Source organism: Pongo abelii, chromosome 13 (assembly GCF_028885655.2).
Source record: "Pongo abelii isolate AG06213 chromosome 13, NHGRI_mPonAbe1-v2.0_pri, whole genome shotgun sequence".
Lineage (NCBI taxonomy): Eukaryota > Metazoa > Chordata > Mammalia > Primates > Hominidae > Pongo > Pongo abelii.
In genome coordinates this window covers 49,122,400-49,146,104 of record NC_071998.2, presented here as the reverse complement: position 1 = coordinate 49,146,104, position 23,705 = coordinate 49,122,400, and the positions used below count along the sequence as shown (strand labels likewise).

General features: G+C 34.9%; 1 protein-coding gene across 30 annotated transcripts in view; it reads right to left on the bottom strand.

Annotated features, from left to right (window-relative positions):
* The window catches only part of PTPRD (protein tyrosine phosphatase receptor type D), a 2,309,169-nt gene that overhangs the window by 1,066,223 nt on the left and 1,219,241 nt on the right, over positions 1–23,705 (bottom strand). The gene's annotated exons all lie outside the window — the stretch shown is intronic.

Below are 23,705 nucleotides of genomic sequence, written 5' to 3'. Positions count from 1 at the left end.
ATTGAAAAATGATAAATTTTAAGAAAAGTTTAAAAAATAAAAACCCTTTGCCCCACAGAAAATGAGTTTTTGATTTATAAATGAAGAAAGCTAATATAATTGGTGTTATGTGGGGTTATTTATATTTATACATATTTATGCTCAAATTTATATTCTGATGAAATGTTTTTTAAAGTTTCTACGAGGGAGAACTAGAAATCTATATTAATTACAGTGGGGGAGGTGGAATTAACTAGAAGTTAACTGGAAGGAAAACAAGAATACAGGTAAAAGTATCATTTCAAGGACATCAGATTTTAGTATTTTACAGTAAATAAAAGGAAAAATATACATATTTTGAAAAATGTAAAAGATTCGTAAGGGACAAGAGAAGAAAGTCTTATTTCACCACATTGACATTTTGGCCTACAATTATATTGTCTTTAGTGAAATAAACTCTCTCTCAATTGTAAGTAAAGTTACCAATGAAATACATAATTTTGATAACAATTTTGGATATTTTTCCAGGTACAGGATCTGTATTCTTCAACTGAAGCCGAAATTTTTATATATTAGAATGAGTAAATATCATTGAAAGTTTGGCATTAAAAAAACAGTAGATTGCCAGAAGTTAAATTTTTAGACTATACAAATGGGAGCTGTTTCCATCAAAACTGCCAGAGACGTGTTCAGACAAAAAGCTCCAATTTCCTGGGTGCAGAGAGGCTATCACAGGCTCACATATTATATGCTAACTCGAATTTGCAAAGCAATCTGAGAAGCACCAAATTGCTGCAATAAGAAAAGGTGACATTTGTACAATCTCACAGTCTTTGTATGTATTCTATTCCTAGAACAGGATAATAGAGGTCTATTTTCTGTCTCTTCCAAACCCTGTCATAAGGGAGAGCTACTAGCACACATGAGTGCCCAATAGGTCATATGAGGAACAACTGGGTGGCATCGTATATGTTGATGTAAGGAGAGCTCAGTCTGGCATGATTAAACTTCTGAAAACATATTATTCATCTTTATTTAGGGCCAAAAACTACTCAATATGGATCCCATTTCAGTGTGTACATTTTATTTACATAACTCTCTGCCCAAAATTGATTTTAAATATGTCAAAAACTGATCAAGGCCCATGGGGTAAAATGTTAGACCTGCATTTATATCCTACTTCTTCCACTTATTAACTAAGTGACCCTAGTAAATTCACTTAACATTATTGGGCCTTGTCTCCCTCAACTTTACTATAGAAATTATGACTTGAGCCTCACAGGATTTTATGAGGTTTATATGAGCTCACATGTGAAATATACTAGCATAAATCTGACACAGGAAAAGACAGGTAAGATAATAAGTGTTAGCCCATTCATTCCTTGTTAGGAATCTACATTTGCATCCTTTCATCTACTACAACACTCTGAGAGATGTAGCATATTCCCTTTACACTGAGCCACTTACTGTAGCAGTGATTCTTACAATGAATGTTGGGGACTGATGTCCCTAGCAAAGAATATTAAAGTCAGAGAGAGGCTAGGTTGACGCAATAAAGATGATAGTTTGAAAAAGTCCCAAAGATTATTCTTAAATGTCCCACTCTTAGGGGGAACTCTTCAAATCATTTTGGTGGACTAATTTAGTTAAAGGTAATGACACTGAATTATAAATAAATATGAACCTAGGGTAGGAAAAATATTCCTATTTTTAGGTTGTTACAAACAAATGCTGCAATGGATATCTTTTTTAATTTTATTATTATTATACTTTAAGTTTTAGGGTACATGTGCACAATGTGCCAGTTTGTTACATATGTACATATGTGTCATGTTGGTGTGCTGCACCCATTAACTCGTCATTTAGCATTAGGTATATCTCCTAAAGTTATCCCTCCCCCTTCCCCCCACCACACAACAGGCCCTGGTGTATGATGTTCTTCTTCCTGTGTCCATGTGTTCTCATTGTTCAATTCCCACCTATGAGTGAGAACATGCGGTGTTTAGTTTTTTCTCCTTGTGATAGTTTGCTGAGAATGATGGTTTCCAGCTTCATCCATGTGCCTACAAAGGACATGAACTCATCCTTTTTTATGGCTGCATAGTATTCCATGGTGTATATGTGCCACATTTTCTTACTCCAGTCGATCATTGTTGGACATTTGGGTTGGTTCCAAGTCTTTGCTATTGTGAATAGTGCCGCAATAAACACACGTGTGCATGTGTCTTTACAGCAGCATGATTTATAATCCTTTGGGTATATACCCAGTAATGGGATGGCTGGGTCAAATGGTATTTCTAGTTCTAGATCCCTGAGGAATCGCCACACCAACTTCCACAATGGTTGAACTAGTTTACAGTCCCACCAACAGTGTAAAAGTGTTCCTATTTCTCCACATCCTCTCCAGCACCTGTTGTTTCCTGACTTTTTAATGATCGCCATTCTAACTGGTGTGAGATGGTATCTCACTGTGGTTTTGATTTGCATTTCTCTGATGGCCAGTGATGATGAGCATTTTTTCATGTGTTTTTTGGCTGCATAAATGTCTTCTTTTGAGAAGTGTCTGTTCATATCCTTCGCCCACTTTTTGGTGGGGTTGTTTGTTTTTTTCTTGTAAATTCGTTTGAGTTCATTGTAGATTCTGGATATTAGCCCTTTGTCAGATGAGTAGATTGCAAAAATTTTCTCCCATTCTGTAGGTTGCCTGTTCACTCTGATGGTAGTTTCTTTTGCTGTGAAGAAGCTCTTTAATTAGATCCCATTTGTCAATTTTGGCTTTTGTTGCCATTACTTTTGGTGTTTTAGACATGAAGTCCTTGCCAATGCCTATGTCCTGAATGGTATTGCCTAGGTTTTCTTCTAGGATTTTTATGGTTTTAGGTCTAACATGTAAGTCTTTAATTCATCTTGAATTAATTTTTGTATAAGGTGTAAGGAAGGGATCCAGTTTCAGCTTTCTACATATGGCTAGCCAGTTTTCCCAGCACCATTTATTAAATAGGGAATCCTTTCCCCATTGCTTGTTTTTGTCAGGTTTGTCAAAGATCAGATAGTTGTAGACATGTGGCATTATTTCTGAGGGCTCTGTTCTGTTCCATTGGTCTATCTCTCTGTTTTGGTACCAGTAGCATGCTGTTTTGGTTACTGTAGCCTTGTAGTATAGTTTGAAGTTAGGTAGCGTGATGCCTCCAGCTTTTTCCTTTGGCTTAGGATTGACTTGGCAATGCGGGCTCTTTTTTGGTTCCATATGAACTTGAAAGTAGTTTTTTCCAATTCTGTGAAGAAAGTCATTGGTAGCTTGATGGGGATGGCATTGAATCTATAAATTACCTTGGGCAGTATGGCCATTTTCATGATATTGATTCCTCCTACCCATGAGCATGGAAGCATGGAATGTTCTTCCATTTGTTTGTATCCTCTTTTATTTCATTGAGCAGTGGTTTGTAGTTCTCCTTGAAGAGGTCCTTCATGTCCCTTGTAAGTTGGATTCCTAAGCATTTTATTATCTTTGAAGCAATTGTGAATGGGAGTTCACTCATGATTTGGCTCTCTGTTTGTCTGTTATTGGTGTATAAGAATGCTTGTGATTTTTGCACATTGATTTTGTATCCTGAGACTTTGCTGAAGTTGCTTATCAGCTTAAGGAGATTTGCAGCTGAGATGATGGGGTTTTCTAGATATATAATCATGTCATCTGCAAACAGGGACAATTTGACTTCCTCTTTTCCTAATTGAATACCCTTTATTTCCTTCTCCTGCCTCATTGCCCTGGCCAGAACTTCCAACACTATGTTGAATAGGAGTGGTGAGAGATGGCATCCCTGTCTTGTGCCAGTTTTCAAAGGGAATGCTTCCAGTTTTTGTCCATTCAGTATGATATTGGCTGTGGGTTTGTCATGTATAGCTCTTATTATTTTGAGATCTGTCCCATCAGTACCTAATTTCTTGAGAGTTTTTAGCATGAAGGGTTGTTGAATTTTGTCAAAGGCCTTTTCTGCATCTATTGAGATAATCATGTGGTTTTTGTCATTGGTTCTCTTTATATGCTGGATAACATTTATTGATTTTCGTATGTTGAAGCAGCCTTGCATCCCAGGGATGAAGCCCACTTGATCATGGTGGATAAGCTTTTTGATGTGCTGCTGGATTTGGTTTGCCAGAATTTTACTGAGGATTTTTGCATCAATGTTCATCAAGGATATTGGTCTAAAATTCTCTTTTTTTGTTGTGTCTCTGCCCGGCTTTGGTATCAGGATGATGCTGGCCTCATAAAATGAGTTAGGGAGGATTCCCTCTTTTTCTATTGATTGGAATAGTTTCAGAAGGAATGGTACCAGCTCCTCCCGTACCTCTGGTAGAATTCGGCTGTGAATCCATCTGGTCCTGGACTTTTTTTGGTTGGTAAGCTATTAATTATTGCCTCAATTTCAGAGCCTGTCATTGGTCTATTCAGGGATTCAACTTCTTCCTGGTTTAGTCTTGGGAGGATGTATGTGTCGAGGAATTTATCCATTTTTTCCAGATTTTCTAGTTTATTTGCATAGAGGTGTTTATAGCATTCTCTGATGGTAGTTTGTATTTCTGTGGGATCGGTGGTAACATCCCCTTTATCATTTTTTATTGTGTCTATTTGATTCTTCTCTCTTTTCTTCTTTATTAGTCTTGCTAGCTGTCTATCAATTTTGTTGATCTTTTCAAAAAAACAGCTCCTGGATTCACTGATTTTTTGAAGGTTTTTTTTTGTGTCTCTATCTCCTTCAGTTCTGCTCTGATCTTAGTTATTTCTTGCCTTCCACTAGCTTTTGAATGTGTTTGCTCTTGCTTCTCTAGTTCTTTTAATTTGTGATGTTAGGGTGTCAATTTTAGATCTTTCCTGCTTTCTCTTGTGGGCATTTAGTGCTACAAATTTCCCTCTACACACTGCTTTGAATGTGTCCCAGAGATTCTGGTATGTTGTGTCTTTGTTCTCGTTAGTTTCAAAGAACATCTTTATTTCTGCCTTCATTTCGTTATTTACCCAGTAGTCATTCAGGAGCAGGTTGTTCAATTTCCATGTAGTTGAGCGGTTTTGAGTGAATTTCTTAATCCTGAGTTCTAGTTTGATTGCACTTTGGTCTGAGAGACAGTTTGTTATAATTTCTGTTCTTTTACATTTGCTGAGGAGTGCTTTGCTTCCAACTATGTGGTTAATTTTGGAATAAGTGCGGTGTGGTGCTTAAAAGAATGTACATTCTGTTGATTTGGGGTGGAGAGTTCTGTAGATGTCTATTAGGTCCACTTGGTGCAGAGATGAGGTCAATTCCTGGATATCCTTGTTAACTTTCTGTCTCATTGATCTTTCTAACATTGACAGTGGGGTGTTAAAGTCTCCCATTATTATTGTGTGGGAGTCTAAGTCTTTTTGTAGGTCACAAAGGACTTGCTTTGTGTATCTGGGTGTTCCTGTATTGGGTGCATATAGATTTAGGATAGTTAGCTCTTCTTGTTGAATTGATCCCTTTACCATTATGTAATGGCCTTCTTTGTCTCTTTTGATCTTTGTTGGTTTAAAATCTGTTTTATCAGAGACTAGGATTGCAACCCCTGCCTTTTTTTGTTTTCCATTTGCTTGGTAGATCTTCCTCCATCCCTTTATTTTGAGCCTATGTGTGTCTCTGCATGTGAGATGGGTTTCCTGAATACAGCACACTGGTGGGTCTTGACTCTTTATCCCATTTGCCAGTCTGTGTCTTTTAATTGGTGCATTTAGCCCATTTACATTGAAGGTTAATATTGTTATGTGTGAATTTGATCCTGTCATTATGATGTTAGCTGGCTATTTTGTTCGTTAGTTGATGCAGTTTCTTCCTAGCCTCGATGGTCTTTACAATTTGGCATGTTTTCGCAGTGGCTGGTACTGGTTGTTCCTTTCCATGTTTAGTGCTTCCTTCAGGAGCTCTTTTAGGGCAGGCCTGGTGGTGACAAAATCTCTCAGCATTTTCTTGTCTGTATTTTATTTCTCCTTCCCTTATGAAGCTTAGTTTGGCTGGGTATCTTTTTAAGTTGAATCACTTGGTCAAAGAGTAATGCACACTCTCCATTTTGAGAAACCTTTTAATATTACCCCACAAAAGAATACCAGTTTACAATCTCACAAAATATGAAGACTTTCTTCTTCTGCATCTCTGCAAACACTCAATGGTATTTATCTTTAATTGCCACTATCTCTGACGCCATGCTCAATCTGACAGTTTTTGTTCCTTAGCCATCAAATTGTATTTTTGGAACTAACAGTTTTCACAGAGGCTGTATAGTACAAAGGTTAAAGACATGGACTGAAGACCTGGACTTTCTCAGTTCAAATACCTGCTCTACCACTTATTAGGTGTGTAATCATGGACAAGCTACTTAAACTCCCGGTGCCTCAGAATCCTGCTAAAGTTGGTGTGAGAAATAAGTGAATTTAAGTGACTTTATATAATTTATATGCAAAGAAGAGTACCTAACACCTAGAAACCTTATAGAAATGCTTGTTATTAGTATTTGTATTAGTTTCTTAGTGCTGCTGTAACAAATCTCATACTACATAATTAGTGGCTTAAAGCAATAGAAATTACAATTTTAGAGGCCAGAATTCTGAAATGAGTCTTATGGGGCTAAACTCAAAGGGTATACAGGACTGGTTCCTTCTGGAGTCTCCCAGGGAGAATTAATTTCTTGTCTCATCTAACTTCTGGTTACTGTCAGCATTCCTTGACTTATGGTCACATCACTCCAATCTCTGATTCTGCCAGCACATTGCCTTCTGCTCTTCTCTAATGAAATCTCCATTTCCGTCTCTCTTATAAAGAAATTTGTGATTACATTAGAGCCTATCAGGATAATGTCTTTATCTGGAAATCTTTAATTGCTTTTGCAAAGATTTGATTATCCAAGGTGAAATCCACAGATGCCATGGTTTAGCACTTGGAAATCTCTGGGGACTTTATTCAGCCCAGCACAGTGCTCTTTTACATTTTATATTGGAATACTTGCATTATTTTCATCTATTTGTTAATTTTTTATATATTATGGACATTATATTTTATCAGTCATATATAACGCAAATATTTTCTCTTAATGTGTCCTTTAATTTGGCTTATGGTAGCTTTCATAACACAGGCATTTTAATGGGCTTATCATTTATTACAATTAACATATCTACTAGATGGAAATAAATTAAGAAAAATGGTATATCCATATTACGGAATTGTATGCAACCATAAAAATGTGCATCTAAATATTAACCTAAAAATATTCCAGAAATATTAAGTGACGAAAAAGACAGATTTTATGTAAAGTATTCCATCATATATATAAAATGATAGACTGCAAAATTCTAGATAGCTGCCAAGGGGGACAGGAATAGGAGGTAAAATAAATAAACTGTTACTTTTTAATCTATATTAGTTCTATTTAAAAATTTTAATAAGGAATATAGTTATATGTAATTTCTATAATTAAATTTTTAAAACAGGAATATTAAAGTCAAAACAAAATTATATTTAAGGTGCTATAGAATTTCAGAAGAAGAAGATAATTACTTATTTCTGGGAAAATTGAAAGGGGCAACATTTGAGAAAATAAAAGCAGTTTTAACCATAACATAATGTAAAAGGATATTCCAGAAAGTAGTTTAATAGGATGAAGCTGAATGAGGGTAATAAAGTAAGGTAAAGTAAACGGAAATAATGACGAAATGCTTCAACTGAATTAAATCTTAGAAGGCCTTAATATAAGACAGTTTATATTTATTTCTCCCAGGTTAAAACCCTCAATACATTGTAACAAATGGACAAACTCTGACTGTTCGGAGTATTGCCAAGTTTACCTAAGCTCTTGTAAAACAATGCATATGCAAAGAACAAGGCACCAGCCTGAGAGTGCCCCAGGGCCATCTTTGTCTTACATTGGGCATGGTCTGAAACATTACCATTTTCATCTTTCAAATCTCCTAAATGCTCTCATGGTCTTAAGACCAATCATGAAAGAAATTATTGTTATGAATATCTTACCTGCTTATCAATAAAAATAATAGAAGGGACAAAGGAATTTGAATTTGGCTTGATATAAAAGATTTTTTAAAGAATTAGATATCATGAGCAAAAATATCATAGAGATTCAGTCATGCTCTCAATTACTAGAACTTTTTTTTACAAAATAGAACAGATTAAACATAGGTCTATAACTAAACTGTGTGTGTGTATGTGTGTGTGTGTGTGTGTGGTGTGTGTTGGCACATGTGTTTCAAACAAAACTTGAAAGACACATTTTTGTTAATATCATAAATTTTCTACATCATGCTGAAAGACAATGTCTGTTACATCAATGTTCATAGCAGCATTATTCACAGTAGCCAAATGTGGATATATCCACCAATGAATAAGTGAACGAAATGTTGTGCAGGTATCCAACAAAATACGATTCTGTCTTAAAAAGGAATGAAAATGGCTGGGTGCAGTGGCTCATGCCTATAATCACAGAACTTTGGGAGGCCAAGTCTGGTGGATCATGAGGTCAGGAGTTCGAAACCAGCCTGACCAACATGGTGAAACCCCATCTCTACTAAAAATATAAAAATTAGCCAGGGGTCACCACGCCTGTAATCCCAGCTACTCGGGAGGCTGAGGCAGAAGAATCACTTGAACCCGGGAGGCAGAGGCTGCAGTGAGCCAAGATTGTGCCACTGCACTCTAGCCTGGGTGACAGAGCAAGACTCTGTCTCAAAAAACAAACAAACAAAAAACAAAAAAGAATGAAAATATGATACATGCTATAACATAGGTAAACCTTCAAAATATTTCGCTATGTGAAATACGTCAGACAACAAAGAATAAATACGGTATGACTCCACTTACATGAAATATCTATAATAGCTGAATTCATAGAGACGTAAAGTAGGATGATGGTTATCAATGGCAGGGAGGAGGAGTTATTGTTTAATGGGTATGAAAATTCAGTTTGGGATGATGAAAAAGTCCAGGAATGGATAATGATGATGGTTGCACAATGTTAAAATACTTAATGCCACTGAATGGCACACTTAAAAATTGGTAAAATGGTAACTTTTATGTTACATATATTTTACCACAATAAAAATAAAATAAAATGTCTGTCAGGATTTAAAGGACATTCTCCTTGTAAAGAAGGTAGTGTTAAGTCATTTTCATAATATAAAGTGCAAGAAAAGGAGAACTTGCTCAAGGAAGACCTTATCATTATTATTTAGTAGATCTTAACATTCTACTGTACCATGATTCCTTTTGATTATGTTACATATTTCAGTGTTAAAAAACATTGAATAATGTGTGTTCAGTGTATGGGCTTGAAAAAAGTCTTCATTCAAAATCATTTTTCTACTATAATCTATATGTATAGGACAGGTAAAATTGTTTTCTCTCTGGCAAACAAATGCCGGGATGACCACTATTGTAAGACTGTTTGCTCAGGTTTGAGCTGCCTGTTTCACCCTGCTATAAAATTTGACTTTGGCTATAGACAACTTAATCTGTGATTACTAAAAACCAAACCTTCCTCCATCAGTCAAATTATCCTTTAAATTACAATATGCATGCAATTATTTCATGAAATGTATTGACCTACATAGTGTTTAGGACCAGGAATTAAATTTCACCTTTGAGCCCAAGCCCATTAACTTCACTTAAAAGAAGTTTGGTGATAGGTATTTAATTACTGATATCCTACAGAAATTGACATTTAATAAAGTGAAACATTTCCTAAACACTAAAGAGCTTTAAGATATGAAATGAAACAGTCTATGTCTTGAAAATGAATCTAGTCTTAAAAGGAAAAAAACATTAATAGAGTCATGTTCAAAAGCTTTTAATAGGACTGTAAGACTGAAATAGAACCCCTCGGGTCTGTTATTATAAAGCAGTATAACATTTGGTTCACAGTCTCAGGATGAAAAAAGAAAGGCAGGATCCAATGAAACACCAAGTTATACATAGAACATAATGTGGAAAATACATGTCCTTTAGTATTCAGTAACTTTCTCAGTAATCCATCTTAATAGACACTAAGAAAATTCCAAAAAATTTGGGCTAGGAGACCAAATTTCAGATCTATATTCTAGGGAGCACTCAATATAAAAACTGAAAATTTTCAGTCTCTTGTCTGCAGGGAATGTGGAAATTTTTTAAAAGCATCATCAAGCTAAAGGAAGAATCTGGCTGGAGAATTGATGTTGGCTATGGCAACATATATATTTTTTTAATTTCAAAAGGAGTTAAAACAATTTTAAAATAAAACATATAAAAACATCCAGTTATAAGGTTTTTTTGTATAAACTAATCATGTATGCAAATACATGTCCATACATAGATATATATGAATACAATATCTTTGTGCATTTAGTATAGACATTGAAATTACTATAACTGTATAAGGAACAAAAAAGTAGTCCTCCATGAACAAGAAGTACTTCTTGTGCTAATTTTTCCTGGTATAGAATGCCACAAATAAGATGTTTTCCTGTGATTATCAACAATTTCCATCAAGTATCTTAAATTAAAACATTAATATTTGTCAGCAAGTGAGGATCATAGAAAAATAATAATATTAATTTGTTGAGAACTTAGTACGTGCTAAGTCCTTTGTATACACCATCTCATCCATATATACAACTCTGTAAGTTTGGCACTATTATTGATCCTATTATCAGAGAAACATAGGCTTTATTTGGATATTTGTTTAAGGCCACATGGCCAGCAGAGCCATAATCCAACCCCCAGCTTTATATAAAACTAAAACTTCTGGAATGGATGACTATGCAAAATCCCTTCAGACATTGCCTCCAAACGGCTTAACAGTGGCACAGTTAAGTGGAAAAATGTTGGCACAGATGAAACAAGGTGGGTGGTGGGGGATCAGGGGGTGGTAAAAGTAACTACAGGAAGTGAGAGAAGTACCACAGTTGAGACATGGCAGGGTCATACCTATTAGGCATACTTTTTAAAATAGTATTTTAACTCTCAAGAAGAAAGCACCTCTTCTAGAAGATTTTTGTTTTGTTGTTGTTTCTTAAGACTATTTTTTTTTTTAAAGAGTAGTTTTAGGTTTACAGCAACACTGAGAGGAAAGTACAGAGATTTCACGTATACTCCCTCTCCCACATATGCACAACCTCTCCCATCATCAGTATTTCTCACCAGACTGATATATTTGTTACCGATGATGAACGTCCATTAAAACATCTTTATCCAAAGACCATAGTTCACATCAGGGTTCGCTCTTGGTGTTATACATTTTATGGATGTATATTAGAGTAGTTTCACCACCCCAAAATCCTCTATGCCCCACCTAATCCACACTGCAACCCCTGGCAACCACTGATCGTTAAATATCTCCATAATTTTGGCTTTTCCAGAGAGTCATATAATTGATAATACAGTATATATCTTTTTCAGATGGGCTTTTTTTCACTTAAGAATACACATTTAAGGTTCTCCATGTCTTTTCATAGCTTGACAGATCATTTCTTTTCAGCACTGAATATTCCATTGTCTAGATATACCACAGTTTATCCATTCACCTAGTGAAAGACAACTTGATTGCTTCCACATTTTGGCAATTATGAATAATGCTGTTATAAACATCTGTGTGCAGGTTTTTCTGTAAACATGTTTTCAACTCATTTGCATAAATACTATGGAGATTGTTGCATCATATGGTAAGAGCATGTGTAGTTTTGTAAGAAACTGCCAAACTTTCTTCCTAAGTAGTTCTACCATTTTATATGTCTACTAGTAATGAAGGAGAATTCCTTTCGTCCCATATCCTAGCTAGCATTTGGTTTTGTCAGTGTTCTGGGCTTTTTACATTCTAATAGGTGTGTAGTTGTATATCATTGTTGTTTGAATTCACATTTCTCTAATGACATATACTGTGAATCACCTTTTCATATGCTTAATTGCCATCTGTATATATTCTTTGCTGATGTATCTCTTAAAATCTTTCACCCACTTTTTAATTTTTTCTTATTGTTGATTTTTAAGAGTTTCTTATACATTTTGGATAACCGCTTCTTATCAGATGTATCTTTTGTAAATATTTTCTTTTTCCATTCTGTGGCTTATCTTCTCATTCTCTTGACATTGTATTTGAAAATCAGAAGATTTTTATTTTAATGAAGCCCAGCTTATCAATTATTTCTTTCATGTACTGAGTCTTTGGTGTTATAATTAAAAAGTCATCACTATATTTTGTCATCTAGAATTACTCCCGTTTTATTTTCTCTGAGTTTTATAGTTTTGCATTTATGTCTATGATCCATTTGAGTTAAAAATTTTTGTGAAGGGCATAGGTCTATGTTGACATATATATCTCATATATATGCCTGTGAATGTTCAGATGTCCCTCTCCCATTTGTTGAAAGGATTATCTTTACTCCATTGTATTGCCTTTTCTCCATTGTCAAAAATCACTTTAATTGTATTTATGTGGGTCTATTTCTGGGCTCTCTATTCCACAAAATTGATCTACTTTTCTATTCTTTGTCCAATACCATGAAGTTTTGGTTACTGTAGCTTTGTATTAAGTCTTCAAGTCAGGTAGTATGAATCCTCCAACTTTGTTCTTCTCCTTCAACTTTCTGTTTGCTATTCTGGATATTATTTCTCTTTATATAACTTTAGAATCATTTTATCAGTATCTATACATTAACCTTCTGAAATTTTGATTGGGATTGCATTGAACCTACAGATGAAGTTGGGAAGAACTGACATCTTGATATTATGTCTTCCTATCCACGGACATGAAATATATTGCCATATATTTGGTTTTCCTTTGGCTTCTTTTGTTATAGTTTTGTAGTTTTCCTCATATACATCATTTATTTTTTGTTAGAATTCTACCTACTATTTTATTTTTGAAGTGTGCTAATGTAAGTGTTATTTTGTTTTTAGCTTCAAATTCCACTTGTTCATTGTTGGTATATAGGAAAGCAATTACCTTTTGTATCTTAACCTTGTATATGGAATCTTGTTTTAGTTGCTTATTAGTTCTAGGAGTTTTTTTGTTGATTCTTTTGTCTTTTTGCATAGAAAATCACATTACCTGCAACAAAGATATTTTCATTTTTTTTTCCCTTCTATACATTTTAATTTCTTGTCTTGTTACATTAACTAGGACTTCCAATGTGGTGTTTAAAGGTGTAGCGAGATAGGGAATTCTTTTAGTTGAAAACCTTTGAGTGTCTTGCCATTAAGTTTGAAGTTAGCTGTAGGTTATTTGTAGAGATTCTTTATCAAACTGAAGAACTCTCCCTATATCCCTAGTTTTACTGAGAGTTTTAATCATGCTAGACATCTCTCTAGATACTACTTTCACTGCATCCCACACATTTTGATAAGTTGTGTTTTCATTTCATTTCAAAATATTTTTAAAATTGTCTTGAGATTTCTTCTGTGACCTGTGTGTTATTTAGAAGAATGCAATTTATTATTTATATATGTTTTTAATTTTTAATTTTTGTGGGTACACAGTAGGTATATATACTTATGGGGTACATGAGATGTTTTGATACATGCATGCAATGTGAAATAAGCTCATCATGGGTCTCCTCATATTTGAGAATTTTCCAGTTATCTTTCTGTTACTGATTTCTAGTTTAATTTCATTGTGGTATGAAAGCAGACATTTCATAATTTCTATTTTTAAAAAGTTTGTTCATGTGTGTTTCACAGCTTAGAATGTGGTCTATCTTAGTAAATGTTCCATGTGAGTTTGAGAATAATTTTTTTTTGCCATTGTTGGAGTGTCTATAGATGCCAATTATATCCAATTGATTGATGGTGTTGTCAACAACACTATGTACTTACCGATTTTCTACCTGACGTGTCTGACTATTTCTGATACAGGACTGTCAAAATCTCTATGATTGTGGATTCTTCCATTTCTCCTTATAATTCTATCAGTTTCTGCCTCATGTATTAATAGTTTGACACTCCATTTTTAGGTGTATACATGTTAATAATTGTTATGTCTTCTTGGAGAATTGACCTTTTTATCATTATGTAATGCTCTTCTTTATTCCTGATACATTTATTTGCTTTGAAATCTGCTTTGTCTGAAACTAATAATAGCTATTCCTATTTCTTTTGCCTAGTGTTAGTATGGCATATTTTTCTTCACTCATTTATTTTTAATCGATAAATGATTTTTATATAAATGTGGCTTCCCTATAGACAACATATAGTTGGGTCTTATATTTTGATCTACTCTGACAATCTCTGTCTTTTAATTTGTGGACTTAGACGACTGTTCTTCAAAGTCATTATTGATATAGTTGTTTTAATACTATTAAATTTGTTACTATTTTTTCTATTTATTGTCCAAGTTATTTGTTCTCATTTGTGTCCTTCAATCTTTTACTGCCTTGAGTAGTTTTAATTGTACATTTTATACGATTCAATTTTCTCTCTTTTCTTAGTACATCAGTTTTTTGTTTGTTTGCTTTTTTTTTTTTTTGACAGGATCTTACTTTGTCACCCGGCTGGAGTCCAGTTGCATAATCATGGCTCACTGCAGTCTTGACCTTGTGGGCTCAAGTAATCTTCTCACCACTGCCTCCTGTGTAGCTAGGACTATATGCATGTACAACCGTACCCGGCTAATTTTTGTATTTTTGTAGAGAAAGAGTTTCACCATGTTTCCCAGGCTGGTCTCCTGGGCTCAGCAACCTACCCACCTCGGCCTCCCAAAGTGCTGAGATTACAGGTGTGGGTCACCATGCTCAGACAGCTACAATTGTAAAAAGTGTTTTTGTTTTTTTTTTAGTGGCTACCATAAAGTTTGCAATATGAGTTTGCACTATAGCTTTGTTATGTATTTTGAAATCAGGAAGTGAGACCTCCAGCTTATGTCTTTTTTCCCCCAAGATTGCTTTGGCTACTTTGAATCTTTTGTGGTTCCATGTGAAATTTAGCATTGTTTTGTCTACTTCTGTAAAAAAAAAAAAAAAAATCATTGGATAACATTGAATTTATAGATCACTACAGGTAGTATGCACATTTTAAAAACATTAAATTCTTGAATCCATGAACTCAGGACATCTTTCCATTTATCTGTGTCTCTTTAAATTTCTATCACCAATGCTCTGTAGTTTTCAGTATATGAGTTTTTCATTTCCTTGGTTAAGTTTATTCCTAAGTATTTTACTCTTTTTGGTGCTATTGTAAATGGGATGTTTTTTCTTAATTTTCTTTTTGAATGATTCATTCTTAGTTTATAGAAACACACAATAATTTTTATATGTTGATTTTATATATTACAACTTTGTTAAATTCATACATTAGTTCTGACAGTTTTAGGGGAAAAACTTCTTGACATTGGTTTTGGCAATGACATTTTGGATATGATACCAAAAGCAGAGGCAACAAAGCTTATGCACAACAAAGAAATAATCAACAAAATGAAAAGGTCATCTATGAACGGGAGAAAATGTTTGCAAACCATATATATGATAAAGGGCTAATATCCAAAATATATAAGAATCTCTTACAACTAAATAGCAAAAACACAAATAACTCAAATAGAAACTGGGCAAAGGGTATGAATAGACATTTCTCCAAAGACAACATTCAAACAACCACAAGGCATATTAAAAGATGCAAAATCAAAATGAAAAATGAGATTATCACTTCACATCTGTTAGGATGGTTTTATTGAGAAAGAGAGAGAAAGAGAGAGAGAGAATAAGTGTCAATGAGGGGACAGAGAAATTGGGACTCTTGCACACTGTAGGTGGGAATGTAAAATAGTACAGCTATTATGAAAAACATTACACAGTTTCCTTAAAATATCAAAAATAAAACTTATCATATGATTTGGTAACCCTACTTCTGTATATACATTCAAATAATTGAAATGAGAATTTCAGAGGTCTCTACCTCCCATGTTCATTGCAGAATGATTCACAATAGCCAAGATACAAAAACAACCAACCTAAATGCCTACCAATAGATAAATGGATAAATGAAAATGTTGTATATTTATATAATAGAATATTATGTTGCCTTATAAAAGAAGAAAATCTTGTCACTTGCAACAACATGGGTGAATCTGAAGTACATTATCTTAGGTAAAATTTCCCTGCCATGTCACCACCAGACTGTGTTTCTATATTTCTTAAATTTGGGAATTGTATTTTTAGATCAAAATAACGTTTTATGAAATCCTACCATTTTTCTTTTGTGACTTGGCACTTTTCAGGTTTTATGCTATTATATAACTTTCATATCATTTCCAGAGTTATTCTCCAACTAGACTATATACTCCCTAAAGACAAGAAAATTGTCCTATTTTTTTCTCATATTATCCAATGAACCAATACATGCTTTAAACATATTAAACATTTAATAAATATTTAAAATTTTATTTCTGAGTACAAAATAAGTAAACAGATGGCAGAAAGTGTACTATGGACATACAAGTTCACCATGTTATATCCTTAAGAGAATTTGTATAATGTGATTTACAAAGTACTAACTCAACTTACTAATTTTAGAGTAAGGCCAGAAAATATCCCTAACTTGCTCTTCATCATCCTGAGTATATTATTTGATTAAGGCACTGCCATGTTTGGGAATTTCTTAATGCTTTAAGCAATACATTATTAAAGTTAAATGATTTGGCTAAGAAAAAATTGTGATTCGTATATTGTCACTTTTTATATGTATGCTTACATTTATTTTTATGAAAAGTTATCATAAGCTTTTATGAGGTACCTTAATTATATTTATTGGTAAGTGTAGGGTAAGTCCTGCTGCAGTAGCAAACAGGCCCAAGTCTCAAGGAAATATTTATTTCTCCCTTATGCTAAAATTCCAGAGTCCCTCAGCAAGGACGTTCAGCTCACAATGGGAACTCAGGGATCTAGTCTAATAGTAGAGTCGCTACCTTGAATGCTGATAGTCATTGTTCCAGAAAGAACAAAGCATTCTGTGTGTTTTTGCAACAGTAATTCAATGTTTGTTCCAGAAGTGATATTTAACCCTGCTCAGTATATTGACCAGAACTAAACACAAGGCCCTGTGCACATACAAAGTCTAATAAGCATAAACCTATATACTAGATATAGTTGGCCAACAACCACATTCTATTACTAATTATATTGAATTCAAACAATGAAGGGACATTAAAAACTTTTCACATACTTTTTTTTTGCTTATAGATACATAATTTATATTTTACAAACAAACATATATCTCAGTGTGTTACTTATATAAAATCACTGAACTAGTTGGTATAGAAGATGATGAGTAAATCTAGGCTTCTTTGGATTTTCAATGTACCATGTCGTGTATTGTAAAATTTTGTGTCCAGTTTATGTCAGGTATAAAAGGTTTTATGTTGAAGATGATATTTGAGCAGAAGACTAGCCTTTTTTTTTTTTTTTTTTTTTTTTTTTTTTTTTTGTGGGTCAACAACCCTATCCAAGAGATAGTTCAATGTAGAAACATCATTTCTGTATGACTCTAACACTAATCACCTGGTATGTTGAGGTCGAGTTTTTGAGCTCTTGCAGTAAGTATTCACTACATTTTTATTTAATTTGTAAAATATGTTCCTTTCATGGTCTTGGCACTTGTAACAACTTTTCTAATTAAGCTAACTCCTAAAAAATAAATAAGGAGATTCCTTGACATTTAAAAACTGATTGCTTTTTTACCTTGGTTGTTAATGTTTCTTGTAACTTGTAGTTGTTGGTTGTTTGCCAATACTAATAAAATTAGCTCCTTGATCACTAAATATTATTATAGAGACTTTCTATTATGATGAATTTTCTCATTGCTGCTTTTTTCATACTTCACTATTTGTTTTCAGATTTTTAGTGATATTTCTATTTGGTGACTGTTGGAGAAAACACCCACATGGGATGAGACATTAGAAAAGAAAGTGCCTCTGAAACAACTGTGCATTCTGAAACTCTCAAACACTTTAAAAAGTTGTTCATAGTATCCCTCATAATTGATTGAGCATACATATGTTCAATATATCATTTTTTCTAAACACAGTGTTTCAAACTTTGAAGTATTTATATTTTTTCTATCAGGTGCTATTTGGGCAATAGGAATTTTATTTCCTGACTGAAGCTATTTCATAGGTTGAACAAACACAGGTCTTCCAACATAGTGCCAGGATGTAGACACAATATCAACAGAAAAAAAGAATAATGAACCCACATGTTCTGTCTTCATTTACCAAGTATCCACTTGTCTGAAAGCCTTTAAAGTAATTTGGCATTTTCACCTATATTCATTTGGACTTTCAAGCACTATGAAGATAGCCAGAAATTTTAGTCAAACATTTATTTGCCATAGTTTTCCTCCAGGATATATTTTTCTTCCGTATGATCAACAGTCTTCAAACGTGGTCCCAGAGAGTAAGATAAACAAGAGGAAAGTGAGATAAATGAGAGGAAAGCGAAGTACTAGACAATCTTTCACAAGGATCTCAAAATGCTTACAGATTCTACTTTTGCTTTAAGCCTAACCTGGGTCAGTAATCACAGGAAACCAATCCTTTCATATATATTTTCAGGAAAGTGTGTGAAATAAAGTTACCAGTCCTTTCAGTGAGCAAATATTTCATCCATAAGCCCTCTAGCTACTCTGTGGCGTGGCTATGTGCATGCTTGTATGGATGCCCAGACTGGACAAACCTTAGTGAAAGTGAATACAGGCAAGAAGAATGATCATTCTCAGTATGCTGGGTAAGGGAACATCCATTAAACCATGTACTTTTCTATGTATTTAATATACATTAACTCATTGAGTCGACATAACTTTGGGGTGAATGTCACTTTTAAATTCCGCTTTCCATTTGAAGAAATAATCCTGTAATTAAAGTGAACAGTCCAAAGATACATAGAAGGTAAATGTTAGAGGTGTCATTTAAGCCTAACTATGACTCCAGTCTTATGTTCTTTTAAAATATGCTGTATCATAAAACAATTATGAACACTCACCAGGAGCCTCCTTTGTGTGTGTATCTATTTGCTTCTGGAATAGCTGTGTTGGGAGATTTCAGAGGCCTAATATGGCCTGCATCTTATATGAAAATACTTACCTAAGGGAAAATTTTAGACTTCCCACTACAAAAAGAGGCAACTATTTGTTTACCCCAAGCTTAGGTGAAATTGTATTACCTGAGTCCTAGTCTGTAGGCTTAGTTACAAGGACAGCTTCCAATATATGTTTCCAATGCCATGCATCTTCTAGATTTCCCTTAATCCTATGTGACTGGAATGAAGTATGTGAGCCCCTGGCAGGCATGAGTCTGTAGACTCACGAACCACATGGGGATTCATCACCTAGGGTTGCTGACCTGCTAAAATGCCTCACATTGAACCAATGAGGTATGGCACTGAGAAAACAACTTCAAATGCCTCTGGTATGTCAAGCAACATATTTTAGTAGAGAAGACTCCAGCAAATAAGAGAATGAAGAGTGAGGGTAGATCCCAGTAAAACAAATGGTGGTTGCATTAGCCTTTCTGGAGGCTTCAACATGGCAGTGGTGAGACCCCTGGTGATGATTAAGTTGTCCAAGTCAATCATTTTGAAGACTAATATGCATTTTATAACAATGGTTATTATATAAATTTGTAGAGGAGGTGGGAGAGTTGTAGCAAAATGCGTTTTAAATAGCAAAATATGAGGAAAAAATTAAAATATTTCCTAATTTTCTAAAAATTAAAACCTTCACATGTACATAAGATCACACAAATATTATGATTAATATTTCTGTGTTCATTTTTAAATTAACCCTCTGGATGGGAAAAAAAAAGAAAATAAAGGCGAGGAATAGGTTATAGTTTATAGGTCTGAGGCTTCATGGACAGTTGGATGTACTCTGGTATTTTATGAAATAAAAGGGAACTGAAGGTCCATCTCAGGCTCCTGAGCCCCAACACAGAGGCATTTTCCCTCATCTAAAGGGAGAAATGAAACAACTCTTTATGCAAAATCTACAGACTGAGAATTCCAAGAATTTGTGTCCTAACAGCTCAGATGAGAAATAACATAACCTATTTAATGGTCAGAGGGACTTTGATGTGAGTGCAGGTGCTAAGGTTGATTATTTGTTCTTTCCTTTGTCCTAGCCAGAATGGCCAAAGACCTACATTTACAAAGGCTTACATTGGAATGAATTTTCTGGAACAGTAAATGGAACACAGTACTTCAGCTAGGGCATCTCTAATGTTTTCAGTGTGTGTTTATGTGAAATCTAGTAAAGAACCAGAGAAATAAAATAAATGTTTTATCCTTCCTGGCAACGACTATTTTAATAATACAAGTTGGTTTTTCAGATTTGTTGAGAGAATTTCTATTAAGCAAGTGGAAGCATAGTTTAGGCCTAGAGTGTCTCATTTTGGTGAAGGTTATTTTTTTTTCTTTAGATTTTAACTAAGTGATTTCTTTTGAAATTAAAATAAAGTTATTGAGGACATTTATTCGTTTTCCCTTTTATACCTAGAGTATACCCTAGAGTATAGACTTTTTTCTTTTTAAAGAGAAAATGTTTTTATTTCAACCTTATTTTTGAAGGATTGTTTCACTGGATATAGGATTCTTGGCTGAAAAAATTCCCTCCTCTGCTTTTTTTAAATACTTTCTATACATATCACATATCTGCTTTAAATAAGTGAGCAGAAAATTTATTGTCCATTATGGACACTTCAGAGGCACTTCTGAAAGTGATAGTACATGCTATTATTTGTCATATTGAAACAGGAAGGGTTCCTTTGTCCCCCTCTCAGGGCCTATGGGATGGGGGCATGGCTCACTTCTTCAGTGCCCCACTGCTCAAACCTCTAGGGGAGCATACAGATGGGCAGGCTGTGGGGCTCCGACCCCATGGCAGTGTCTAGGGTGAATGTCTACAGCTGAAGCCCCAGTGGGCATGTGTTACAGGGTGCTCTTTTAGTTTCCCACCTATAGGTGGCTTGTGTTAACCAGCTCAATTAGACCCCCCTTCCTTATAACAAGGACAGAGGGATTTCTGTATCCCGGAGTTTCTTGCCTTGGTGTGCTGGAAGAATCGGATCACACGTGGGCTTGGGAAATTAGTGCAAGGTTTTATTGAGTAGAAGTAGCTCTCAGCAGATGGGGGAGCCAGAAAGGAGATTGGTCTTCCCCACGACCAGCCACTTGTGTCTTCTTCCATTGACATGTTCCTCTTGCTGTCCAGCAACTTCTGTCCTTACCTTGCTAGGGTCTTGGGTTTTTATAGGCCCAGGATGGGGTTTGTGGCAGGCCAGGGTGGTCTTTGAAAATGCAACATTTGGGCACAAAGGCAGAAGTGCCCGTCCTCACCTAGGTCTGTGGGGATGTAGCTTTAGCCAGGGACCACACACTCCTCTACTCAGCACTTCGCTTCCCCTCTTCTGTGTCATTTAAAGGGACCACTCTCTTCCCTTCCCAGCACTAATGTATCAATATATCTACATGTATAGCATGCTAATAATTGCACTAGGAGAAGAGACGTGAACTGGGACTGTCCAAGTAAACTAAGATGTATGGTTACCTTAGTTTTAAGCATCAGTCAGGTACTAAAGAGAAAGGAATGGTGAATGATTCCGAGGCTTCATTCAATCACAGGCTTGTTCTCATATACAAGTTTATGAAGAAACATGATTAAAAAAACAGATTGCACCAGGAAAGTTTTAAATATACGAGCTGAAAACTGCCATCAAAAAAAATTTAAATAAAAATCTTTTATTCCAGTAATTATAGGTATTAGTCTAAGGAAAGTAAGTAGCATGTGTATACTAATGCATTTTGTTAATTTCTCCAAGATAATTTCTCAAACACTCAGAAAGAATAAATAATAAAACAGGCTTTCTGAGATAATGAGTACAAGGGAATGCAATAATATTGCCAGTCTTCCGAAAAAAAAAAAAAAAAATCTTTCACAGTGGGTATTTTAATCAGTATCATTAGGGAGAGTTGGTGCTGAACAATAAATCAGTGTGGGAGAAAAAATATATATGCCTATATTTCAGTTTGTAATAGGAGTCTATGGGATTGTCTCTGACTTTGGGCAAGTAACTAAATTTTTTCTTTGCCTAATTTTTCTCATTTATGAAATTGATATAATAATAGTGCCTCTATTATAAGGTTGTGGTGAGGATTAAATTTGATAATATATGTAAAACATGTAAAATAGGGATAATATATAGCTAGCAGCATACTGCTTAACGATTGCTTTTATTATGTTCTCAAAAATAGTAAAACGCAGCTGGGCGCAGTGGCTCACGCCTGTAATTCCAGCACTTTGGGAGGCCGAGGCAGGTGGATCACCTGAGATTGGGAGTTCGAGACCAGCCTGACCAACATGGTGCAACCCCGTCTCTACTAAAAATACAAAATTAGCCGGGTGTGGTGGTGCATGCCTGTAATCCCAGCTACTCGGGAGGCTGAGGTAGGAGAATTACTTGAACCCGGGAGGCGGAGGTTGTGGTGAGCTGAGATCGTGCCATTGCAATCCAGCTTGGGCCACAAGAGCGAAACCCCATCTCAAAATAATAACAATAATAATAATAAAATGTTAATTATGTTCCAGTAATTTATCTCTAATTGCAATAACTTTAAGTTTCACCTTTTTTACTTGCCTCGTAAAATGAGATACACCAACCATTGACAAGCCTTGAATATATATTCATGTGTATTATGCTGTAAAGAAAACCATTTGATACTGGACCTAACAGGCAGTCATTCTAGCAACAGCTAAGTAGGGAATCCTTGAATAGAGTCCTAGAATATTCATTTACTTATTTCTACAATTTGACTGTCCATTTGTGCAACAAATAGTTATTGAACATGCACTCTGTGCCAGAGGCTTGGGATACAGGAGGGAATATTCTAAACAAAGTCACTCCTTTCTTATGGCTTCCCTAGTTTCTATAGATTCTAGTATTAAAGGCTGGACAAATAAATAGATTTATCAAAGGCAAGGTAGGTAAGTGCTCTGGAGGCAATGGAAAATAGATTAAGAGCATTAAGTGGGATAAGAAGAGACAGAGATGGGAGAAAAACATTGCGGTAGGGTGCCATTTCAGCAGAGACTTCAAGGTTGCTAGGGGAAGTCACTTGCTGTTATCTGAGAAAGCACTCCAGGTACAGAGAGCAGAGGCCAAAGTCCTCCAGCCTGACATTGGTTGGGGATTCCTGGGACAGCGGGGAAGCTGGATTATCTTAAGCAAATGAAAGAGGAAGATGGAGGTGGGAAACCATGTCAGACAGGAGGCTAGGGGATGGGCAACTTTGAAGGTCATTATAAGGAATTTGGCTTTCATTCTGAGTAAGATTAAGGATCCATTGGAGAGTTTTGAGCAAAGATTATGTGAATTAGAAAACAGAAGTACTTAGATTTTTACTTTTAATATACTTATTCAGAGAAATGAGAAAACAAATTCCTGGGATCCATGAAATACTCATCCACTCTATCAGTCAATGGTAGATTCTGTCTTGGGGTTCTCCAGACTCTCTGAACAGCTTTCTAATGTCCTAAAGTATTCATAGAAACAATAAAAGATAAGAGAGTAAGGGAAAAGAAGAAAATAATTTTAAAAATTTAAAAATGTGTTATTATTGTTATTATTGCCTTAGGACAGGTAAAAGAGGTAAGAGATCGAGGAGGTAACTCTTGCACAAGTAGATCTCATTACAACTTTTAGTACAG